The sequence below is a fragment of the Bufo bufo genome, chromosome 3 (assembly GCF_905171765.1).
Source record: "Bufo bufo chromosome 3, aBufBuf1.1, whole genome shotgun sequence".
NCBI lineage: Eukaryota > Metazoa > Chordata > Amphibia > Anura > Bufonidae > Bufo > Bufo bufo.
In genome coordinates, this window is record NC_053391.1 from 592835963 (window position 1) to 592861412 (window position 25450).

General features: G+C 44.9%; 1 protein-coding gene across 3 annotated transcripts in view; it reads right to left on the reverse strand.

The window, feature by feature from the left end:
- The window catches only part of HDAC7 (histone deacetylase 7), a 322964-nt gene that overhangs the window by 169385 nt on the left and 128129 nt on the right, over positions 1–25450 (reverse strand). For 2 of the 3 annotated variants that reach the window (XM_040425874.1, XM_040425872.1), the window contains exon 3: positions 17069–17135. The exons of the other annotated variant lie outside the window; for it this stretch is intronic. The gene's annotated coding sequence lies outside the window, so the exon portion shown is untranslated. The remainder of the gene's footprint in view (positions 1–17068; positions 17136–25450) is intronic. 3 annotated transcript variants of the gene reach the window in all.

The following is a 25450-nucleotide window of genomic DNA, read 5'->3' on the forward strand; positions in this document are numbered from 1 at the left end:
CGTGAAAATTGCAAGCATCAGCAAGCAAGTGCAGATGCGGTGCGATTACTGCTGTACAGTGATACACTCGTATGATCTATACCAGTGTATCACTGTACAACAGCGGCGGCATGAAGCGCACGGTGTCATAGCAACCAATGACGCCGTGCGCTCCTGCTGTCAGAAGAAATCCCGGCCGGGTTACCACGGACCGCTCTCGGCCGCGGAACACGGCCGTGTGCATGAGGCCTAAAGGACAATAATAGCATTCTTAAGGCCTTTTTCACACAGGCGAGATTTCCGCGCGGGTGCAATGCGTGAGGGGAACGCATTGCACCCGCACTGAATCCGGACTTATTCATTTCTATGGGGTTGTGCACACAAGCGGTGATTTTCACGCATCACTTGTGCGTTTACGTGAAAATCGCAGCATGTTCTATATTGTGCGTTTTTCACGTAACGCAGGCCCCATAGAAGTGAATGGGGCTGCGTGAAAATAGCAAGCATCCGCAAACAAATGCAGATGCGGTGCGATTTTCACGCACGGTTGCTAGGAGACGATTGGGATGGGGACCCGATCTTTATTATTTTCCCTTATAACATGGTTATAAGGGAAAATAATAGCATTCTGAATACAGAATGCATAGTAAAACATCGCTGGAGGGGATAAAAAAAAAATTTAAAAAAATTTAACTCACCTTAATCCACTTGATCGCGCAGCCGGCATCTCTTCTGTCTTCTTCTTTGAGGAATAGGACCGTCATCACATGGTCATCACATGGTCCGTCACATGATCCATCACCATGGTAAAAGATCATGTGATGGACCATGTGATGAGCGCAGTGACATCATCAAAGGTCCTATTCCTCAAAGAAGAAGACAGAAGAGATGCCGACTGCGCAAACAAGTGGATTAAGGCGAGTTAAATTATTTTTTATTTTTTTTAACCCCTCCAGCCCTATTGTACTATGCATTCTGTATTCAGAATGCTATTATTTTCCCTTATAACCATGTTATAAGGGGAAATAATACAATATACACAACCTTGAACCCAAACCTGAACTTCTGTGAACAAGTTCGGACCTGGGTATCACATTCAGTTTTTTATCACGCGCGTGCAAAACACATTGCACCCGCGCGATAAAAACTGAACAATGGAACGCAATTGCAGTCAAAACTGACTGCAATTGGGTACCTGCTCGCGCGGGTTTGCCGCAACGCATCCGGATCTTATCTGGACACGCTCGTGTGAAAGAGGCCTAATACAGAATGATTAGTAAACTGTAGATTGAGGTGTTAAAAAAATAAAATAAAATTACTTTCCTGTTCCAATTGATCGCACAGCCGGCATCCTCTTCTTGCTTCTTCTTTCAGGACCTGCAAAGAGATCTTTGGTGACGTAATCGCGCTCACCACGTGGTGAGCGTGGTGACGTCAGCGCTGGTGAGCGTGATTATGTCCCCAAAGGTCCTTTTGCAGGTCCTGAAAGAAGAAGCAAGAAGAGGATGCCGGCTGCGCGATCAATTGGAACAGGAAAGTAATTTTTTTTTAATTTTTTAACACCTCAATCTACAGTTTACTAATCATTCTGTATTAAGAATGCTATTATTTTCCCATGTTATTTTCCCATTTCTAACCATGTTATAAGGGAAAATATTAAAATCTACAGAATACCTAAGCCAAACCCGAACTTCAGTGAAGAAGTTCGGGTTCGGGTCTGGGTACCACAGTCAGTTTTTTATCACGCGCGTGCAAAACACATTGCACCTGCAAGATAAAAACTGAACATCGGAATGCAATCACAGTCAAAACTGACTGCAATTGCGTACCTACTCACACGATTTTCCCGGGACGCACCCGCATCCTATCCAGCCCTCACACGCGACACCCGTGTGAAAGAGGCCTAAGGCTACTTTCCCATATACGATTTCCTTAACGGTTTTTTGATCCGGCAGGGGATCTCAAAACTGGAGGAAAACGCTTCAGTTGTGTTCCCAATCGTTGCCAATGGGGATAAAACTGAACAAACCGGAACAGAGCGCACCACAATGCATTCCGTTCTGGTTTGTTGTGTTCTGTGAAAGGACAGCAGCGGTTTTGTGTCCGGCATGGGAAACTGAACAAGCCGGACCAAAAACCATGTAAGTCAATGGTGCTGGATCCGTTTTTTCAGACATGGTTTTTTCATTTTCAATATAATAATACTGGGTCTATTCTGAACGGATCCCAAAACTGGACAGCATAAACACCTGTGAAAGTAGCCTTACTTTGGAGAGGCATCAAAACTGGTACCATCCTTTGCGCGTACTATATGGCTATATTTGTCATTCTCCTCTCCTAGACTAGGAAGAACGTAGAGATTTTGCTATAATTGAGTGAATGGGGGTTATGTTCTTAATGTAAACACCGCGACTCATATTCAGTCTGTGAGAGCAAACTCTCTTCCAGAGAAACATATCTATTACAGGCACATGAGCTAAGACAGGATAGAAGAGGAAGGAGGCGCTTACAGAATCAACTAATCCGGAACACTTACTGGAAGTAATACGCTTGCTTGGGATATGCAGCACATTCCCAAAGTACGCTGAATGTTTGTGCTGTAGGGCTGATTTCTGGGGCTCCATTTACCGATGACTCATTTTGGTTTCTAGAAGATTGTGCCTATTAACTGGAATATGTTAACCCCTTTAGCATTGTTTGAAATGGCTCTACTACAGAGATACTTCTTGTGCCATGTGTGCTAGATAAGAGTTTAAGAGGATAACCCATGAATTATATTTATCACATGTCCTCAGGATAGTTGATAAATGTCTGACCACTGGGGGCTCCACCTCAGGGAACTCATGAAAGTCCACCAATTTCCCTGAAGAGTCATGTATGACACTCTGAGTTCTCCAATGACTGCATCCAAGCTTTCAAGCTCTTTAACGCCAAGCGAGCACGGATGTTAGGTAGCCAGTGGTAACAAATGGCCTGTTTAATAAGCAATGTCAAATTTATTTTTTTATAAAAAAAACGGTAAGAAAATGGTCCCTTTTTGGTGGCATATGCCTCCTTCTCTGACTTCTGATCCAGGAGGGGACTGGAAACTTAAAGCGGCCCTGGAAAAAAAACTACAAGTGGCCCAATGTTGTAGATGGATCCAAAGTGATAGGAGACAGGGCCACAACAGGTAGGCGGGGCCAATCAATACCATGTGGTGGCACAAAATACTGCCTCAGCAGAGCCAAATACCACAGTGCAGCACAACATACCTCCCCAGCTTCCCCTCTGTGGTGGCTAGATCAAGCTGCCACATACTGTCCTCCTACTCCAGTTGACTCAGGGCAATAAAGTTGAATTCAGGAGTCAGAAGGGCACCTGCTGCCATGGACCAGGTACATAAGTGCTTGATGCTCCCAGCATTATTAACTCTGGGAGCCTCAGATCATTATTTACATGGTCAGAGGCCATGAGGAGGGCTCAGGTGGACCCCTGGGCATTGGCCTAAAGGGAAGTTTCCCTGTAGGGTATATGTCCAGACCACCCCATTCTGATCTGTAAAATTGTGGCAGCCATTTTGAACAATTCATCTGGGACAAATAACAAAAATTTCAGATTCACCGGAATTTGGGTGTTTTGGGAAATTGGTAACTAATCAATTTGTGTAGAATTGATTCTCTCATCTCTAGATGGACTCCCACAGTGGCAGTTTCACGACGGGAAGTGGAGGAAACCCCCCACCGTGCGGTGTCAAAGGGTAAAGGGGATCAGCCTGGCCAAAAAGGAGTAATAAGGGAGCAGGTCACCTCCTACCGCGTCCCTAATCTTCTCCCTGACTCCTCACCATATGAGCGGACCCCGATGGTGGGTCGGCTCATACACTGGATACCTAATATCCTGAGTCGCCCTGGAAATCCCTCACTTAGGAGCAGGGGAGAGACTACCTGTTCATCCACAACACGGAGGAATAGGAGTCTCTAACTAAGGCCAGGCTGCAAGGAGGAGAAACACATACAGCTAAAGGAGATGGCAGGTAAGTGAAACCAGTAACGCACTTACCTGCCACAGACACACTGACAGGAACCCGTGCACAAGTGCTAGTATCCACACCAACATTAAAGGACACAGCACACACCACGAACCACACAGGAACCCAGGACACCATAGCTGCAATAACTTGAGACAGGGGAATGTCTAGTAAACATGCACCCAACACCACCAGACATGTAACATCAACTAGACATACAAACACCCTGAACATAACCCACTCCATACAAATAGGGCAGGAAGGGAAGGAGACACCGGGATGACATAGAACATCTATGACCACAAGGGTGGCCCTCACTGGAAAGATGGAACAAGCCATTAACCGTGAACCACCAGCATACTGTACACCAAGGCTGGAGGAACCCAGAGCATCAGGCATCCAGCAGAGGCTAAATAGCCCAAGCAGCCACACCCACACACACGTAAACCCAGTGTTCACAAAACACTAGGAAGGGAGTTAACCCTTCCAACACCAGACAAGGGAAGGAAGCCACTTAAAGGGGAAGTGCACACACAAGCATACCAAACACGTAACCACCAGCAACAGCATGCGTGGCAACCATGTCATGGCAATCACCCAGAAGGCCGAGACACTGCCACCGCATGCTCTCACAGAAACATGTTGCGGCGGGCAACCGCAAGTGTGGCAACAGTGTCACAGCGCAAACCAAAGGCCGTGACAGGCAGATGATCATATATTATATGGTCACCTATTTATTTGAATGGATGCCGTGTAATACTATATTTGAGTAGTTCTGTAAAACAAAACATACAATGCAACAGCTCTCTAATAAGCCCTTACCTGTGCCTGTGCGCGAGCCGGTCTGAAAACAAGTGCGGTCAGTGGGAGCAGGCAGTTCCAAGAACAGCCTTCATCGGGCTGTTCACGGAACTGCCTGCTCCCAGTGACCGCATTTGTTTTCAGACCGGCTCGTGCACAGACACAGTTAAGGGCTTACCTGTGCCTCGACGGACTTGTGAAAAAATATGGCAGCCCGCATATGTTCGCGGGAGGTAGTGGCCTGTTGATTCCCCTGCAGCAAATTACAGATCCCTGTACAAGGGTTAAAGGGTGAATACCAGGGGACAGCCAGGATAACTCCCTTAGGAGTAGCCCGAAGCCAAATCTTTTGGTTGACACAGTGGTTCCACACCTATTGCCATAACACCTACAATGATAAATTTCCCCCAAAATGCTTAAATCTTCACTCTACAGTTTTGAAGACTACAAAAGCAATATGTGATGGCTTGATTGGCCATGTGGTGTAGTGGGAATGTTGTTTCTGCCATGGTTATGATGTTTTCTCCTTTTAGAAGACTACACTGTACAGAAACTGCTTGATTTATGGACTATGTACGTTGAGATGATAAAGATTAGTAAAGTGAAATACTAATTATTTTAGGTAACTTGAGCGCATGGAAATTGAAGTCTTACAACCAAGTAAATATGTTTTCAATCTTACTATAAAAATCACGCAAAGTTCCAGAGGCCCCGAATTGTTCTCTTGTCTTTTTTTAATTGCACTATTTACTAGAGGAAGCCAGTTACGGAAATAAACAGTTACATTCAATTGACTCCTACTTTATGAAAACAAGCCGGTTGGCGATCACCTCCAGTAGGATTCGGCACCAGATAGTATTTTTCTGAGTTGTTTTGCTTTTCACAAACAGGAAAACTGCAATGCACTTGGCAACGGGTTTGGAAGAGAAAAAACAAATCAGGTCCAAGAAGAACAATATTCCATTGGTAATGGAGGCTTCGATTCAAAAGACTGTGCTACATCCCCAAATGTACCCTCATGTACCTCAAAGTGTCCGTACTGAAGGACACAAAGGAAACTGATGAAGTTGTTGAACTTCTCCAGTCCATAAGTCATAGTTGTGGGATACAAAGCCAATTTTTTTTCTCTCTCAGATGTGCACATAGCGATCAGGTCTGGATTCAACGTGTTATGATTCAACACACTGGCTTCCTTCTCATGGGCTTTCCTGCCAACTAATAACATTTTGGACTTGTCTCCACCAGCATTTTTCTTGCTTTTCCATATGGTAAAGGGTAACAGATTGTTTGCCAGTTTTAACACTGAAATCACGTTGCAGATATTCCACACAAATATTGCGTCATTAGAACTGAAGTCAAGCATCAAAATTCATTGTGTTGATGTAACACATGAGAGCAAGGAGTTTATTGAGCAATTTAGAGTTACCAAAGTGAAGACCTATCACAGTACCGGCTCATATAGAACTGCAAGGCATAAGGTTTCAACCTACGCACCTTGTTTCTCCAACATTCAAAAGTGGTTGTTAGGTGGCAATAGTATAAGGACTGACACCTATAAGTTGCTCATAGGCTAGTAGGAATAAAACTTGAGATCACAATGGCAACAGTTAGTCTGTTATGGGCCAGATTAGAGGAGGAAGAGATGATATGGGTAATTGCATCCCCCATTCCTCAGACTACTGCACCTATTTTATTTTCAATCAGCTGTTATCTATTGGATTTATCCATTGGCTATTGGCCGATAATACTTACCATTTGAGCTCTTCTTGTATTTCTTGCACCTCTTCACACTATACTGAAACACCTACTTCTGGGTACAGACTAAGGCTCTGATGAGATAAGATAATCTGAAGAAATGAGGTGGCAGACCGTTATTTGTGTGTAGCCAAGTATAAATAAAGACAATAAAGCTTTTTTTTTTTTTTTGGGTGAAAGGGACATGACAATGTAGAAATGTAGTTTATGAATTTCTGCCAATCCTGTATTACTTAATGACTAACTAAACTTCTCTAAGATTCTGGCTGCTTGTATAGCTATAGCCTTGGAAATGACCTGGAGTATGCATTGACCTTGTGTAAGCTTTCATGTTCAGACACCCCTCTTAATGATAGAATGGGTTTATTTCATCAGTTATGGTCCCAGACCAATGGGACTGATATATCTAGAAAATGCACCTTTGGTGTGCTGAGAATTCTTCTAGTGCTCCTTCATCTAAGGCCCCCATTGCAATCCTTTCCTCCTGATGTTTTAGATGAGCTGCCTTCTCTTTTCTCTTTCTGCTTTCTTCAGTGTATACTCAATTTATTAATTGCCTTTGAGTATTACTTACTGAGACTTTATTTACTGATAGGGTATTCACTCTTCACTTTGAATGGAGCTGAGCTGTGAACAGACAGGCGCCAAGGCTTCTAGCAGCATCTGTCCGGACTCTGTGCCAAGAAGGGACATGTCCCTTTTTGTCATGGTTTAAACCCCTGGCTGCATGAACTGCGGCACTGCCACTCAGCTGCTGCCGGAGGAGTCTTACATAAACCGCCTTGTGAATGAGCCCTTTAACTGGCTGATATGTCGCTTTACTTTCTGTTGCAACCCATGACTGATAACTAAAAAAAAAATGATGAACATGTCAATGAACAATTAGCCCAGTCCTTGTTGGTAAAAAGAGTGTACTTCTACAGACATAGGCATATATCACATTGCTCTTCTTGCGCCAAATATATTATTACTGTGCGCCATTTCATAAATTTGATGCAAGCTCACAAAGCAAATACAGACTTAAAAATGACACAAAAACCACCGCAAGTGATAAATTCCCTCCATTGTTCAGGTATGTGGACGCTCCTACTAATTATGCATTTGATTATTTCAGCCACTCCTGTCTGCAATAGGTACATAAAGTGACTCATACAGCCATGCAATTTCCGCAAACAAACGTTCAGTAAAATGGGTCATTCTTAAGAACTCGGTGACCTGACCTACTGTAGGTCACCATAGCACTGCCACTGAATGCCTCCCTTACAATAAATCCATTTCCCCGAATTTCTGCCCTGATGGATATACTGGAAGTGATGCTATAATGAGGTGGAACGTCTGATGCAGTCTTGTATCCTCTAACCAGGGATAGCCAACCTGCGGCCCTCCAGCTTTTGCAAAACTTCAACTCCCAGCATGCCCGGACAGCCAACAGCTATTAGGGCATGCTGGGAGTTGCAGTTTTGCAGCAGCTGGAGGGCCGCAGGTTGAGCATCCCTGCTCTAAACCAATGAAGCACACTTTACCAGTGAGACGTCTGATGGCTGAATTTAGATTTGAAGGATGCCAAAAGAAAGTTTCCTCTGCAGTGGCAACATTATTGAGAAGTCTCCTTTCGCTTGCAGAATGACAATGGCCCCATGCACAGGAGCGTAACGATCGCGGGATGAGGGGGCCCACTGCGCTCACATGTAACGCGGCCCCGTATTTTCACTGTACTTAATGCCGAGCCTCGTCAGAGCGCTCTTCTCACCTGCATGATATGCACTTCTCCAGTCTCTAGGCCTCCAGCATCAGACCATGGCGCTGCCACACTAAAACTAGTCACACATTAAGCAGGTGGGCAGAGCCTGACTAACGTAGGTTAGGCTTAACCCACCTGCTTAAAGTGTGACTAGTTTTAGTGTGGCAGCGCCGGGGCCTGATGCTGGAGGCCTAGAGACTGGAGAAGTGCATATTATGCAGGTGAGATGAGCGCTCTGACAGGGCCTGGCATTAAGTACAGTGAAAATGCTGGGCCCCGTTACATGAAGACTGTGGGCAGTCGGGGACACTACAAGGGGCTGTGGGAGGCACTACTGGGGACATTACTGGGGCAGTGTGGGACACTACTGGGGACGTCACTAGGGGCAGTGGGGGCACTACTAGGGGCTGTGGGAGGCACTAATAGGGGCAAAGGGCGACACTACTAGGGACATTACTGGGGGCAGTGGGGGACACCACTAGGGGCAGTGGGGGGCAAAACTGGGGCCATTACTGGAGGCAGTGGGGGACACTACTAGGGGCTGTGGGGGGCACTACTTAGGACATTATTGGGGCAGTGGTGAACACTACTAGGGGCTGTGGGGGGCACTACTGGGGACATTACTGAGGGCAGTGGGGGACACTACTGGGGGGCAGTGAGAGACATTACTGGGGGAATTACTGGGTGATCAGGGACCAGGGGTGTGACAATTGCAGACACAGAGGGTGCGACCAAGCACGGCGTGGGCGAGGGGCCCCAATCCAAAGTTTGCCATGGGGCCCATAGCACTCTAGTGCATAAAACACGTTTCCTAAGTTTCAGAGTAGAAGAGGCCAGGCAGTGGAAATATCATCACGTCTAGCCCTGTCAATCAAAGTGCAGGGGGTGCGGCCGTTACAGAGAAAGTAGAGCCTCTAGGTGTAACAGCAACGCCCCCGTTGCTCCTAGAGGCTCATTTACATATAATAAAACTTCATTTTTCTAACTATTGTGAGCACATATGAACATGGGACCAACACAGATGCCTTCAGCTGCCGCCGAGAGCACATGTAACAGGTCAGCCAGTGTCATAGGTACAAATCTGCTGACAGATGCCCTTTAATACATTTTTTATGACTTTTATCAGCCTTGCCATATACATCGATCAGCTCACAGGATCAACAGGATCAAACATATCTAAAAGTACTTTCAAACTAGTGTTAGAGGAATCCGGCAGGCAGTTCCGTCAACGGAACTGCCTGCCGGATCCGGAAATCCGTGGGCAAACGGATACCATTTGTTTACGGATGCGGAACCGTCTGACAAATGCATTGAAATATCGTATCCGTCTCTCCGGTGTCATCCGGAAAAACGGATCTGGTATTTATTTATTTTTCACATTTTTAAAGGTCTGCGCATGCGCAGACTTTGAAACCGGAACCGTTTTTCCGGAACACTTGGTACCGGATCTGGCATTAATACATTTCAATGGAAATTAGTGCCGGATCCGGCATTCCGGCAATTGTTCCGGAATTTTTGCCGGAGAAAATATCGCAGCATGCTGCGGTATTTTCTCTGGCCAAATACAGTAGAAGTGAACTGAAGACATCCTGATGTATACTGAAAGGAATGCTTTCCATTCAGAATGCAATAGGACAAAACTGAAGCGTTTTTTTCTGATATTGAGCCCCTAGGACGGAACTCAATAGCGGAAAACTTTTACGCTAGTGTGAAAGTACCCTAAGGCTTATTGTAGGTGGTGGGTGCTAAGACTAGCCAATCTGGCCAAATCACACAGAATAGCTAAGGTAGTGAGAACTGGAATTTAATATTGATGGTCTATCCTCAGGGACCCCCGCTGATCAGCTGTTTGACAAGGCGTGGTACTCTGTGAGTGCTTAGGCCTCTTCCCAAGCCAGTAACATCACTGTACGTCGCTCATGTGGCCTAGTTATAGCTCAGTCCAAATCAATTGAATGATTTTAAACTGCAATACCAAGAGCAACTGCAATACAATGTACAGCGCTGGGCTTGGTATTGGTAAGCTGCACGTGAACAGTTCACAAACTGCCCAGTTTCAGAAATACTGCCACCCTTGGCCTGAAAGCCAATAATCATCCCTTTTTCAACTGTGATAAATCGCACCTTTTTCCCCAGGACATCAATGAGGGATATGTGTGTAGACGGTCTATCGCACACCTTATATACCCACCAAGCCAGCTCACAACACGTGACCTCCTACATGAACTACGCGCTGTCAACGTCGAAAGTAGGAAGTGGTCAGAATAATGTGACTCGACTGTGTGCTTTACAGCATGGAGTCAGTGGTTTGGTTGTTGCTTTAGTTTTTGTGTTACAAATGTCATATCTAGAGAAGAAGAGAAGAAGGATGAAAAAGAGAAGAAGAATCAAAATGTGCCTAGAAAATATAGTGCTAGTCTTCAGAACCCCATTAAAGGGGATGTCCCAAATCTTTTCCCAGGGAAACGGCACAGGAGGTAATAAATAGAGTCCATTGAAACTAGTGGGCAATCATGTAGCTAGGGGCGTAGCTAAAGGCTCATGGGCCCTGGTGCAAAAGTTCAGCTTGGGCCCCCCTTTCCTCAGTGCTTTGTGGCCAGGGGCAGGGAAGCACATTGCCTTTGTGCTGCCTGAGGCTAAAATTTAAATAGCACCCCCCCCATGCCAAATTCTTGACCTAACCCCTTGCCTCCAGACAGAGGTGTAACTTGACCAGCATGCACTTTCTATAATACCAGTGTCTACCTATTTGGCACAAGGGTCTTTGGGCCCCCTCAGGCTCCAGGGCCCGATAGTAACTGCTACCCCTGCACCCCCTATATCTACATCCCTCTATGTAGCACATGGTTGTGCCGAGTCCTCCAGAACTAGGGCGGTTGTTTGGAGGTCTTCACTTAGGATGTTACAGGGGACCCGGCTACAATACAGGGAGTGCAGAATTATTAGGCAAGTTGTATTTTTGAGGATTAATTTTATTATTGAACAACAACCATGTTCTCAATGAACCCAAAAAACTCATTAATATCAAAGCTGAATATTTTTGGAAGTCGTTTTTTGTTTGTTTTTAGTTTTAGCTATTTTAGGGGGATATCTGTGTGTGCAGGTGACTATTACTGTGCATAATTATTAGGCAACTTAACAAAAAACAAATATATACCCATTGCAATTATTTATTTTTACCAGTGAAACCAATATAACATCTCAACATTCACAAATATACATTTCTGACATTCAAAAACAAAACAAAAACAAATCAGTGACCAATATAGCCACCTTTCTTTGCAAGGACACTCAAAAGCCTGCCATCCATGGATTCTGTCAGTGTTTTGATCTGTTCACCATCAACATTGCGTGCAGCAGCAACCACAGCCTCCCAGACACTGTTCAGAGAGGTGTACTGTTTTCCCTCCTTGTAAATCTCACATTTGATGATGGACCACAGGTTCTCAATGGGGTTCAGATCAGATGAACAAGGAGGCCATGTCATTAGATTTTCTTCTTTTATACCCTTTCTTGCCAGCCACGCAGTGGAGTACTTGGACGCGTGTGATGGAGCATTGTCCTGCATGAAAATCATGTTTTTCTTGAAGGATGCAGACTTCTTCCTGTACCACTGCTTGAAGAAGGTGTCTTCCAGAAACTGGCAGTAGGACTGGGAGTTGAGCTTGACTCCATCCTCAACCCGAAAAGGCCCCACAAGCTCATCTTTGATGATACCAGCCCAAACCAGTACTCCACCTCCACCTTGCTGGCGTCTGAGTCGGACTGGAGCTCTCTGCACTTTACCAATCCAGCCACGGGCCCATCCATCTGGCCCATCAAGACTCACTCTCATTTCATCAGTCCATAAAACCTTAGAAAAATCAGTCTTGAGATATTTCTTGGCCCAGTCTTGACGTTTCAGCTTGTGTGTCTTGTTCAGTGGTGGTCGTCTTTCAGCCTTTCTTACCTTGGCCATGTCTCTGAGTATTGCACACCTTGTGCTTTTGGGCACTCCAGTGATGTTGCAGCTCTGAAATATGGCCAAACTGGTGGCAAGTGGCATCTTGGCAGCTGCACGCTTGACTTTTCTCAGTTCATGGGCAGTTATTTTGCGCCTTGGTTTTTCCACACGCTTCTTGTGACCCTGTTGACTATTTTGAATGAAACGCTTGATTGTTCGATGATCACGCTTCAGAAGCTTTGCAATTTTAAGAGTGCTGCATCCCTCTGCAAGATATCTCACTATTTTTGACTTTTCTGAGCCTGTCAAGTCCTTCTTTTGACCCATTTTGCCAAAGGAAAGGAAGTTGCCTAATAATTATGCACACCTAATATAGGGTGTTGATGTCATTAGACCACACCCCTTCTCATTACAGAGATGCACATCACCTAATATGCTTAATTGGTAGTAGGCTTTCGAGCCTATACAGCTTGGAGTAAGACAACATGCATAAAGAGGATGATGTGGTCAAAATACTCATTTGCCTAATAATTCTGCACGCAGTGTACATTTGTATACCTTAGCAGGGATTGTCCTGATATATTGATTCCCCAAAGTGTCCTCTGCAGTAGGGTCTATTGAATAATGTAGACTGGTACAGTAGCCACTGGCAGCTGTACAATCATATATCCACTGCACTTTTCTGATGACATCGTCTGACTACATGGTCATTTGCACCTCCCTTATGGTGGCATAGCTATGAATGACTGGTCACTATGGTTGATTCAGAAGTATGAACAACAGGTAACGATTTCTCAGTGGGGTCACCAGGCGGTTCCCATGGCTGAAAAAGTTTGGGAACCACTGCCCTAATAGGACAGCTCCTCTAAAGTGGTTTTCTATGTCTTCTATATTGAGACTTATCCTCCGAATTAGTCATTACTATTTGATCAGAGAGGGCCTGATTCCTGACACTCCCACCGAACAACTGTTTGAAGAGGCCACAGTGTTTTGGTAAGCACCGCGACCTTCCTAGACCAGTGAAGTCCCGTTCATTGGCGACATGGCTTAGTTGCTGCTCAGTCCCATTCAAAGTACAATACTAAGTACAGAAAAGACAGTGCTCTGCTTGGTAAGCAGCAAGGAGGCCACACTGTTCACTGGGGAACCACGGCCTCTTCCAACTATTGATGAAAAATAGTGGCTGGAGTTGGACTCCCACCGATCACATGACCTATCCTGAGGTTAAGCGATCAATATAGAAGAGCCAGAAAAAAAGTTTTACCTGTGAAACACCATAGCACTGGAGCCTCCACTGTGTATTTGGTTCTCCCTAATTATATTTGTGAGAGGTAGCTAATAAGTAGAATAGTGATCTCTTTTTTTAATCTAATTTTTGAAGAAGTTGAGGAAAATGTCTTTTGCCTTCTTTATCCAATTCCTTGCTTTTCCCCCCTAGTTTTTATTGTCTTATAGATTTGGGCCTCTCCCAAATTAAACCTCTACTATAGTAAAGTGAAACAAATCAAGTTCTATTACTTTGTGCTTCTTATATGAAGTGTTCTTCAAGCTGGATCCAAGCCAAGTGTACTGAAACCTTATGGGTGTGATTGTGTAATGTAACACACTAGCATTTTTCCTCATTTCCTGTTCTAACCGTCTGATTCATTAGTGCTGTACAATTTTAGTACAAACTGTTTACCAAGGTGATTAGTAGGAAACTTACACATATATTTTCAAGTGGACCAAGTGGCGTGGAACATCGAGTTATGTAGATTCAGTAGGGTGACTAGTACCTGACATGTTTTGATTATAGTGAAACAAACAGGAAAGTACTGTACTATAGGCAAATGAATGTGTTCAGATATATATTACCCATGAAATACTGATAAAGTGGTTATATTTCTTCAATAACACCCATATTACATTTATAGATGAGTAACACTTGCTTTACAGTACGTTTCTAAAGCTAATGATATATTTATGGGAGCTTATGGACACCTTTAGGGCCATCCTATGTGCTGGGAGCTACAGCTGGTGCTCCAGGCATATGGGGACTTGTTGGTGTGCTAAGCTGTAGGTCACAAGGAGCTAGGGGAGAAATATGCAACCCATGATGTACAGCAGTGCTTGCTGTTTCAAGGAGACACTGTCATTTTATACGTGGTGGTTTTGTGGATTGAGGATTGCCCCGGATTAAAGGGGTTATCCAACCCCTATAATGACCCCCCTAATGCCCGGGCCCCTCATACATACCTGTCAAAGCCTGCTATTGGCTGCCCCCCCTCTCTGTCGCCGGATGTTTTGATCCGCGCGATGGGGCGATGCAGCTGTGGCCACGCGGGGATCAGAAGAGACGCGAGTGTCGGGGAGCGGGGTAAGTATAACCTATATGAGGGGCCTGGGCATTAGGGGGGGTCATTATAGGTGTGGATAATCCCTTAAGTATAAATCTGGTGGAGCTCATCAAGCTGCTTCGACCTTGGGCAGAGCAAAACCCCCCTATGAAAAAAACCTCCCAGGCTGTGAGCTGTGCGCTGCGATTGGCCAGCGCTGCAGCCTAGGAGAAGGAGACGCCCACAGGACAAGGGAAGACACCGCCTACTATAACTTACAGAGCAAAGGTACCGGAGGGCATAACGGGAGAACGTAGCGGCGCCCGGGGATAATAGTAAGTGCAGTGAGATCCCCGGGTGCCGCTCTATATGTCAGCATACTTAGTTCACATTGTTTTTACAAGTGAAAGGTCCTCTTTAAGGGTAAAAATATTTTTTTTTACAAAATCTGGGCCATATTGCTTCTGCAGCCTGTATTTATTCCACTACATAGCAAGCTGCAGAAAGCTCTTCATTAGTAGATCTGTCACTGGCTGTGTCAATACTCAGTCCCCAGCCCCTTACTTTCATTTCCTGACTTTAGGATAGTCCAAATTGTGTGTGACTTTTATTAAATTTGGTGTAATTCATTCTCACAATCTTTTTTTTTTTTTTTTTTTTTTGGGCATATGAAACCAGAGTCTTAATAAATCTGCCCCATGAGTTTACAAATAAGGAAATCACAAAGGAGCTGCTGATATACAGAGAAGACATTTTGCGATATAAACATAGCAGAATGCCTCTTCTACCAGCATGAAGTACAATTTTCATAGGAACCCGTAGGAACACTTAAAGGGCTTACCTCATAATTAGTGTAATGTGATGTAATGTAATTGTATAGTACATGGCAGTCTCTTTCAAGCTAGAACCAGCCCTGTACCTCACATGGATCCAGAGCTCCCCCCATTCATTACTCCAGTTGCTCTACTAGATTTTCTTCAGGCTAACTGCTCAGGAGGTGTGTCCTTTCTTCTGCAGCCTTCCTCCTACCACAGCTTATTGGCTTTGTCCTTTCTCAGAGGGTGTCACGGCGGGGAGTGGGGGAAACCCCCCACCGCGCGGTGTCAAAGGGTAAAGGGGATCAGCCTGGCGAAAATGAGTGATAAGGGAGCAGGTCACCTCATACTGCATCCCTAATCCTCTCCCTGACTCCTCACCGTATGAGCGAACCCCGATGGTAGGACGGCTCATACACGGGATACCTAATATCCTGAGTCGCCCTGGAAATCCCTCACATAGGAGCAGGGGAGAGACTACCTGTTCATCCTCAACACGGAGGAACAGGAGTCTCTAACTAAGGCCAGGCTGCAAGCAGAGGGGAACACATACAGCATATGGAGATGGCAGGTAAGTGAAACCAGACACACTGACTGGAACCCGTGCACAAGTGCTAGTGTCCACACCAACATCAAAGGACACAGCACACACCACGAACCACACAGGGACCCAGGACACATAGCTGCAATAAATGTGAAACAGGGGAATGTCTAAACAACATGCTAGACACCAAACACTACCAGACATGTAACACCAAAAATAGACATACCAACAACACCCTGATCAAAACCCACTCCATACACAAAGGGACAGGAAGGGAAGGAGACACCGTGATAACATTGATGACCACAAGGGTGGCCCTCACTGGACAGATGGAACAGAGAACCACCAGCATACACCAAGGCTGGAGGAACACTGGGCTTCAAGCATCCAGCAGAGACTAAATAGCCCATGCAGCCTCACCCACACACACATAAACCAAGTATTCACAAAACACTAGGAAGGGAGTTAACCCTTCCAACACCAGACAACGGAAGGCTACAACTTAAAGGGGAAGTGCACACACAAGCATACTAAACCACATGTTACCACCGGCAACAGCATGCGTGGCAACCATGTCAGGGCAATCACCCAGAAGGCCAAGACACTGCCAGCGCATGCTCTCACAGCAACACGTTGCCGCGGGCAACCGCAAGTGTGGCAACAGTGTCACAGCGCAAACCAAAGGCCGTGACGGAGGGCATGACCTTTGTCACAACTTCTAAAAGGAGATCTGGCTGATGGCAGTTGACGGATGGAACTGAGCATGTGCGTGCACCTCAGCAATGTTACTGAGGTAGGCAGAGAAATAGGGAAAAGACCAAACAGCAGGTGGCGCTCTACAGATACATTTATTGAATAACTCACTGGCTATAATATATTTCTAGTTGCATGCAATTGCAAAAATATTCAGATCCTGGTGCTGGTTAAAAAATAGGAGATATATTTTGGGGGCAACCCTTTAAGTAACTATATACTTTCCACTCTGTGCTCTGCCAGCGCATAATCGGTGAGGGGGCAACATGCCAGGAATGTCTGAACTTGAGCATATCCAAAATATGCTTAATGACCATAAGAGTCATTACTTCATCTGCTCAAAATCCACATATTGTACAAGGAAAGAGAGGTCTATTTAACACATTTAACATACTATAAATACTAGTATCTACCTGTTAATGACGTCGCCTTCTCCTTGACAATCACAGGCTACAGATGTCTTCCATCTTCCAAGTATATCTGGAGTATAATACATGTGTCAGACTCATGACTGCATAAAACCGCAAGCATCACCCCTTAAAACATAATTTTGAGATGCAAATGACCCACGATTAGTTATTAAAAAAAGGCATTCAACCCACAGAAATGTTTTGCATAATAATTCTCAATCGCGGTGTTCACATTTGCAGCCTCCAGTTTAGAGTTGTAGGAGCAGGCACATGGTTAAGAACCATACAGGGACGTGATAGACATTGACAGCTGTATTAATAACGCAAATCTTTTCTCATAGGAATGGAACTAAGGGAAAGAGCCAACATTCCTCCCGCTAATCCTCACGCTGCTGCACAGATCTAAGACAGAGCAAAAATAAAGGTGACAGTATTTGTTCACATGAGCAAGTAGACACTGGAAATGGCCCTTTATTTAGGACCTTCAAACCCCCATTTAAGGGCCTGAATACAAATGAAGGAGCGTAATGGACAGATTGTTCACATATGCTCTGTTCTGTATTAAGATGATGCTATAGTTACAGGATTGTTTTACAAATCGGGGTTGCCTGCGATTAGATAAAGGCTTTGATTTTTTTTTTCCAGAAATAGCACTACACTTTCCCATAGCTGTATCTTGCAGCTTAAAAGGGTTCTTCCGGAAGGATTTAAAATGGCCGCCAGCAACCTGTCCTAGAATATGAGCAGGACTGGTTAATTCCACTTGCAGAGCTGCCTAGGTGGGTAAGGGGGCTTCACTAGACTGCTGTACACTTGATGGTAATGGTGAGATCCTGCCTACGATATGCCATCATGGCTGAGCAGCCTGACAGGAACACTCACCAAAATGTAGTATATGCAAGTGCCAAAGCGTAGTGTGTAGTGAGGCCTCGCCCCCTCAGCCTCCTAGGCAGCTCTGCAAGAGGTGGCAGCCAGTGCTGCTCACATTCTAGGACAGTTTGCCGGTGGCTATTTTAAATAATTCCCGGAGAACCCCTTTAAAGAGGTTGTCCAGCTTTTTATAATTTTTCAAATTCTCCCCCACCAGACCTGTCAAGTCAAGCATGCTTACATGCTCCCCACCACTTAGTTCTAGCTCTATGGTCCACTGCTCTATTCACTGTAGGCCTCTCACTGTAAACTTTTGGCATAGACAGGGGCCATGTGTGCTGCTGTAGCCAATGACTGGTATGCCACTTGGGTCACTTGTCACTGCTGCAGGCAGTCATTGACGCATGTGACACCTGTCCAGACATTGTATAGCTGCAGTATTTGTAATGCAGCTCGGTGTCATTCACTTAAAAAGGCCATATGACTGATGGATGTGACCTCACAAGTCAAGGAAAGGACGCTGCAGTTGCTTGAGAACCACAGGCCCACCCAACAGCTGATCGGCTTGGAAATTAGGAGTCAGATCCCCACTGGCAAGATATTGATGACCTAGTCTGAGAATATGTGGCTCAAATTTTTTTTTTTTTTAAATGGCCCCATGTTGTTGGTGGGTCCAAATTGACAGGGAGCAACAAAAGTATGTAGGGACAACAGAAGTAGGCGGGGCCTGTAATACTGTAGAGCAGCACAAAATACCACCCCAGCAGAACCAAATACCACATTGAAGCACAAAATACTGCTGCCCTCACCACAGTATTCAACTGTATCAATATCCTAAGGACTATATATATATACACTGTGCGCAGAATTATTAGGCAAATGAGTATTTTGACCACATCATCCTCTTTATGCATGTTGTCTTACTCCAAGCTGTATAGGCTCGAAAGCCTACTACCAATTAAGCATATTAGGTGATGTGCATCTCTGTAATGAGAAGGGGTGTGGTCTAATGACATCAACACCCTATATCAGGTGTACATAATTATTAGGCAACTTCCTTTCCTTTGGCAAAATGGGTCAAAAGAAGGACTTGACAGGCTCAGAAAAGTCAAAAATAGTGAGATATCTTGCAGAGGGATGCAGCACTCTTAAAATTGCAAAGCTTCTGAAGCGTGATCATCGAACAATCAAGCGTTTCATTCAAAATAGTCAACAGGGTCGCAAGAAGCGTGTGGAAAAACCAAGGCGCAAAATAACTGCCCATGAACTGAGAAAAGTCAAGCGTGCAGCTGCCAAGATGCCACTTGCCACCAGTTTGGCCATATTTCAGAGCTGCAACATCACTGGAGTGCCCAAAAGCACAAGGTGTGCAATACTCAGAGACATGGCCAAGGTAAGAAAGGCTGAAAGACGACCACCACTCAACAAGACACACAAGCTGAAACGTCAAGACTGGGCCAAGAAATATCTCAAGACTGATTTTTCTAAGGTTTTATGGACTGATGAAATGAGAGTGAGTCTTGATGGGCCAGATGGATGGGCCCGCGGCTGGATTGGTAAAGGGCAGAGAGCTCCAGTCCGACTCAGACGCCAGCAAGGTGGAGGTGGAGTACTGGTTTGGGCTGGTATCATCAAAGATGAGCTTGTGGGGCCTTTTCGGGTTGAGGATGGAGTCAAGCTCAACTCCCAGTCCTACTGACAGTTTCTGGAAGACACCTTCTTCAAGCAGTGGTACAGGAAGAAGTCTGCATCCTTCAAGAAAAACATGATTTTCATGCAGGACAATGCTCCATCACACGTGTCCAAGTACTCCACAGCGTGGCTGGCAAGAAAGGGTATAAAAGAAGAAAATATAATGACATGGCCTCCTTGTTCACCTGATCTGAACCCCATTGAGAACCTGTGGTCCATCATCAAATGTGAGATTTACAAGGAGGGAAAACAGTACACCTCTCTGAACAGTGTCTGGGAGGCTGTGGTTGCTGCTGCACGCAATGTTGATGGTGAACAGATCAAAACACTGACAGAATCCATGGATGGCAGGCTTTTGAGTGTCCTTGCAAAGAAAGGTGGCTATATTGGTCACTGATTTGTTTTTGTTTTGTTTTTGAATGTCAGAAATGTATATTTGTGAATGTTGAGATGTTATATTGGTTTCACTGGTAAAAATAAATAATTGAAATGGGTATATATTTGTTTTTTGTTAAGTTGCCTAATAATTATGTACAGTAATAGTCACCTGCACACACAGATATCCCCCTAAAATAGCTAAAACTAAAAACAAACTAAAAACTACTTCCAAAAATATTCAGCTTTGATATTTATGAGTTTTTTGGGTTCATTGAGAACATGGTTGTTGTTCAATAATAAAATTAATCCTCAAAAATACAACTTGCCTAATAATTCTGCACTCCCTGTATAGGCAGGCACCAGCGGCTGTTGACCAGGAGCATATGTACCTGATGCTCCTAGCATTAATGCTGAGAGCATCAGCTCGTTATGTACCCGGTCCGTGGCTGTGAGTATGGTTCGGGCAGCCCCCTGAACATCGGCCCACATGGAAATTTCCCTGTAGGGTCTATGGCCAGTCCACATGGCAGTCTTAGCCATAATTTCCTGGCTGGATCCTAGGGTGGTATGTTTAGGCTTATTAGGGCAGTATCACCCACCTATAATCATATTGGTCATATGAAACCAGGTACTATAACACATGTCGGATGTTTAGCTACATTCACCATAATGATACCCTATTACTGTTACTTTAAGAGCCAAGCGTGCCTTACAGTATCAACTCTATGGGCTTGTTGATGTGTTACAGACGGCATGGATGTAAAAGAACAATCTAGCTATTCACATGCCCGCTGATTAAAGGCTTTGCTGGATCCCTCATCTTGGACGCATTCTCCACGTATTTATTTTTAGTGAGCCCTGTAAACATCTCGCTTCCTGGTTGTGTAACTCCCGCCAGAGTCTCTGTATATAATATATCCATTGAACAATGCAATGGGCTGGAGGAGAGAGGAAACGTATCCTCAGCGGACTGGCATTGTGGTTTATTTGTATCATAACCTTTCTCTCAGACGGTCCTGGAGTAATGACTGAAGTACAAGAAGAACATTTGATCTCGAACAATGCTGATTATGTTTCGGCTCATCTTAATCATGTCTGAACTGCGGAGTCCCTACCAGAAATGTCTTTCTGTTTCCAGAAATTCTATATTTTATCCACAGCGATAAAAAGGATATAAACAAAATTATCAATTGGGATTATGTTTTTCAATGTTCCCGTGGCTGTGTCCCCTTATGTCTAGACAGACCGCTGGACTTTATGACTTCCTAGCTATTTCCCTTCGTGCCAACCATAGGTCATTCTCCAGCTTCTCCAAATTAGGTTTTCCTGTTTAATCACTATTTAAATGAAAATCGCCAGAGATTTCTAATATACTTTATGTATCAATTCCTCAGCATTACCATTATATTTCTTTGCTGTCAATGAAAAGGGATTCTCTGGACCTGTCCCTAAAAAGCCTCTTTCAGCTAACCGGTAGAGAGGAGACACTTTGAGTGGTACATACCCTTCCGTCACTCTACCGATTCTATACCGTGACTGTGGGCTCTTCCTCTCATGCCTCGACCAGATGTGCTCTACTTCTATCATGGCTGGGATTATGCGACCACCTGAATGGCTGAAGGCTCTTCCTCTGATAGCACGTCTGGATGTGCTCCATTTTCTTCCTGTTCAGCTGCATAATGTAGATGTAGCTGAACAGGAAGAAAATGGAGCATATCCAGCCGTGACATCAGAGGAAGAGCCCCCAGCCAGGTGGTCACAGGATCCTAGCCATGATTGCGGAATCGACAGAGTGACATAAAGGTAAGTCTTCTCTCCACAGATAAGCTGAGTCTTTTTAGGTATAGACCTGGAGAACCCACTTAATAGACAGTTTTATCTCTGCAGTGGGCTTGAATGTATTGCGCATGCACCACTTTTTTTCAGTAGGCTTGGAAGAGCCAAATTTCAGCTTGATTAGTAAGGCTGTCAGTAAAGTCCAAGGACCCATCATCAGGAGGCATTGGTTGGTGTTTACTCAGGAACGGCCGAGTAACTTGGATATCCATAGCATGGAATACCCAGACTTCCACATAGGTTCAAGGCACAAAAGTGGGACCTATCAGTACCTGTTCTGTGTATACGGCCTAAATGCCTGACTTGGAAATGCCCCTTTAAGAGGCTGCTAACCTGTACATACATGTAGCTAGCCCTGCTGTGAGCTGAGAAAAAGATACAATTGTATACAGTCTAAACAGACCACTCACCTGGTTGCCTACTCTGCTCCCTTGGTGGTCCTCTCTGCCACTCCATCTTCCCCATACAGGCTCCGGCCTGCTTCCTGCCAGCTCTGTCTCTCACAGTCACTCGTGCTCTCTCTGGCTCTTAAATGCCCACCTGAATCTTCCCAGCCTATGGCTGGCCACCCTAAGGTATTTAAGGCACCTTCCCCTGTAAGAGGGTGCCTAAGCAATAGGTTCTATTTGTTTAATTTCCTGCAAAGGTGAGCTACTTGTCTAGTTTTTCTCTCCTGTGTACCAACTTTTACCTGTCTCTGGATTTGACCCTTTGCTGCCTGGACTGACTTCTGCCCTAACGCTCAGACTGACTTTGGTTTGCATTAACTTCTGCCTGATCTGACCTTGACTTGTTCCTGACCATAATTTTGCATGATGACTCGGTGATCCACACCAGTCTCTCCTGATCCCTGTGGGTCAGCAGTCTACTGAACAGAGACTACTTCAAGAGACAGTGGCCTGGTGGTTCCCCTGCAACAGAGTCCAGATCCCTGTATATTAGTTAAAGGGTGAAAATCAGGAAGGCCATTTAGGTAACTCTGTTCACAGAGGATCCACATCTGTTTCGTAATAGTTACAGACTGATGGGACTGGGTATTGTTTGATTCTATGTACTTAGCCATGTAGTCTTCTCCATGGATATAGATTTGAGTTTGATTTTAAAAGCAGGTGATTTTCTGTAGGTCTGCTTAGTCACAGGGATGATTAAAAAGTATTGCTTCTAGGGATGTACCGTATATGGGAAGGGACTGCCAATCAGTAGCTATAACAGCTTCCAGACCAGATAATAACTTGTTCATCTTGGAAGCCATAAGAATTAATTCCCAAATGTATTTAGATTAGACAACATGAAGGAAGCAGGAGATATTTACTTATGATTATAAGTGGATATATTACATTACACCTTTAACAAATATCTATATACATTTTGTTCAGGGGTGAAAGATTAAGGAATTTAATTCTTTCTTTATTACAGTAGATTGCTCCATGTACAAAAATAAGCAATGTGCAGCTTCTCGGGCAGCTCGATCCATGGAGAAGGTCTAATCCTCCTTTCTTCTGTTTTACAAGTGTGAATAGAACATAAGCTTTATGAAAACAACACAAGATCTTCTCTTATAGGGTCACAGTAAAGCAATTAGCTACGCTCCTCTGAAAGAGCAAATAGCTAGGTGCAAATAGACATAGAGGTGCTGCAAGTGTATCATGCACAGGCAAGTCCCCAGTTTACAATTGTTTTAGATTACCTCTAAAAGAGCAACTGTCAGTGAATACTGGTTCTCCTCCTGAAGATCCAGCTGGTGTGGGTAGTTTTGAAGGCAATGCTCCCTGGGAATATAGCATGCAAATTAGCTCTCCTCTAGAAGAAAGAAATGTGTCTCTATATTGCCACCTATAGGTGTATACAAAGTTCAACCCATTTAAGAGACTTGAACCATGACTATGGATATCAGCCAAACCAGGAAACGATTTTTGGGTTCTTGCCGATTAGTACATAGCAGGAGGCTAGTTGGCTGGGTGAGATGTCTTTGATGTAGTAGTAGAGATGGCCCGAACTATCCGACGGCGAACAGTTCCCGGCGAACATAGCTTGTTCGCGTTCGCCTCTGCCGGGCGAACACATGCGATGTTCGGTCCGCCCCCTATACATCATCATTGAGCAAACTTTGACCCTGTACCTCACAGTCAGCAGACACATTCCAGCCAATCAGCAGCATACCCTCCCTCCCAGACCCTCCCACCTCCTGCACAGCATCCATTTTAGATTCATTCTGAAGCTGCAGTCTTAGTGAGAGGAGGGAGACTGTAACTGCTGCTGATTTAATTGGGAAATCGATAGCTAGGCTAGTGAATTCAGTGTCCACTCCAGTCCTGAAAGACTCATCTGATCTCTGCTGTAAGGACAGCGTCCTGACAGCACCCCAAAAAGCCCTTTTTAGGGCTGCAACATTAGTCTGCTTTTTTTTTTTCCTTTATATACATATTGCAGTTGCCTGGCCTGCCTGTGTGTGAGGAGCTGCAGGCCCACAGACTGTAGTGTGCCCACTGCCAGTGCTCACCCCTGTCATTCCGTGTGGCACAGGACTTTGCTTAAAAAAAGGCACTTAATTTTTACACTTTAATCTAAGGTTAGTTGCCTGCCAGTGTGTGTCAGGCTGACTTCCACTGACTGTAGTGTGCCCACTGCCAGTGCCCACCACTCATACCGGCTGGCACAGGACTTTGCATAAAAAAGGCATTTAATTTTTACACTTTAGTGTAATTTCAGCTGCTTGCCTGCTGCTAGTGTGTGTCAGGCCGACTTCAACTGACTGTAGTGTGCCCACTGCCAGTGCCCACCCCTGTCATCCCGTGTGGCACAGGACTTTGCTTAAAAAAAAGGCACTTAATTTTTACACTTTAATCTAAGGTTAGTTGCCTGCCAGTGTGTGTCAGGCTGACTTCCACTGACTGTAGTGTGCCCACTGCCAGTGCCCACCACTCATACCGGCTGGCACAGGACTTTGCTTAAAAAAGGCATTTAATTTTTACACTTTAATGTAATTTCAGCTGCTTGCCTGCTGCTAGTGTGTGTCAGGCCGACTTCAACTGACTGTAGTGTGCCCACTGCCAGTGCCCACCCCTGTCATACCGAGTGGCACAGGACTTTGCTTAAAAAATAGGCACTTAATTTTTACACTTTAATCTAAGGTTAGTTGCCTGCCAGTGTGTGTCAGGCTGACTTCCACTGACTGTAGTGTGCCCACTGCCAGTGCCCACCACTCATACCGGCTGGCACAGGACTTTGCATAAAAAAGGCATTTAATTTTTACACTTTAGTGTAATTTCAGCTGCTTGCCTGCTGCTAGTGTGTGTCAGGCCGACTTCAACTGACTGTAGTGTGCCCACTGCCAGTGCCAACCACTGATACCGGGTGGCACAGTAGCTTGCCGATAAATAAGGCATTTAATTTTTAGACAGTAGTCTAAATTCAGTTGCTTGCCTGCTGCCAGTGTGTGTCAGGCCCGCTTCCACTGACTGTAGTGTGCCCACTGCCAGTGCCAACCACTGATACCGGGTGGCACAGTAGCTTGCCGATAAATAAGGCATTTAATTTTTAGACAGTAGTCTAAATTCAGTTGCTTGCCTGCTGCCAGTGTGTGTCAGGCCCTCTTCCACTGACTGTAGT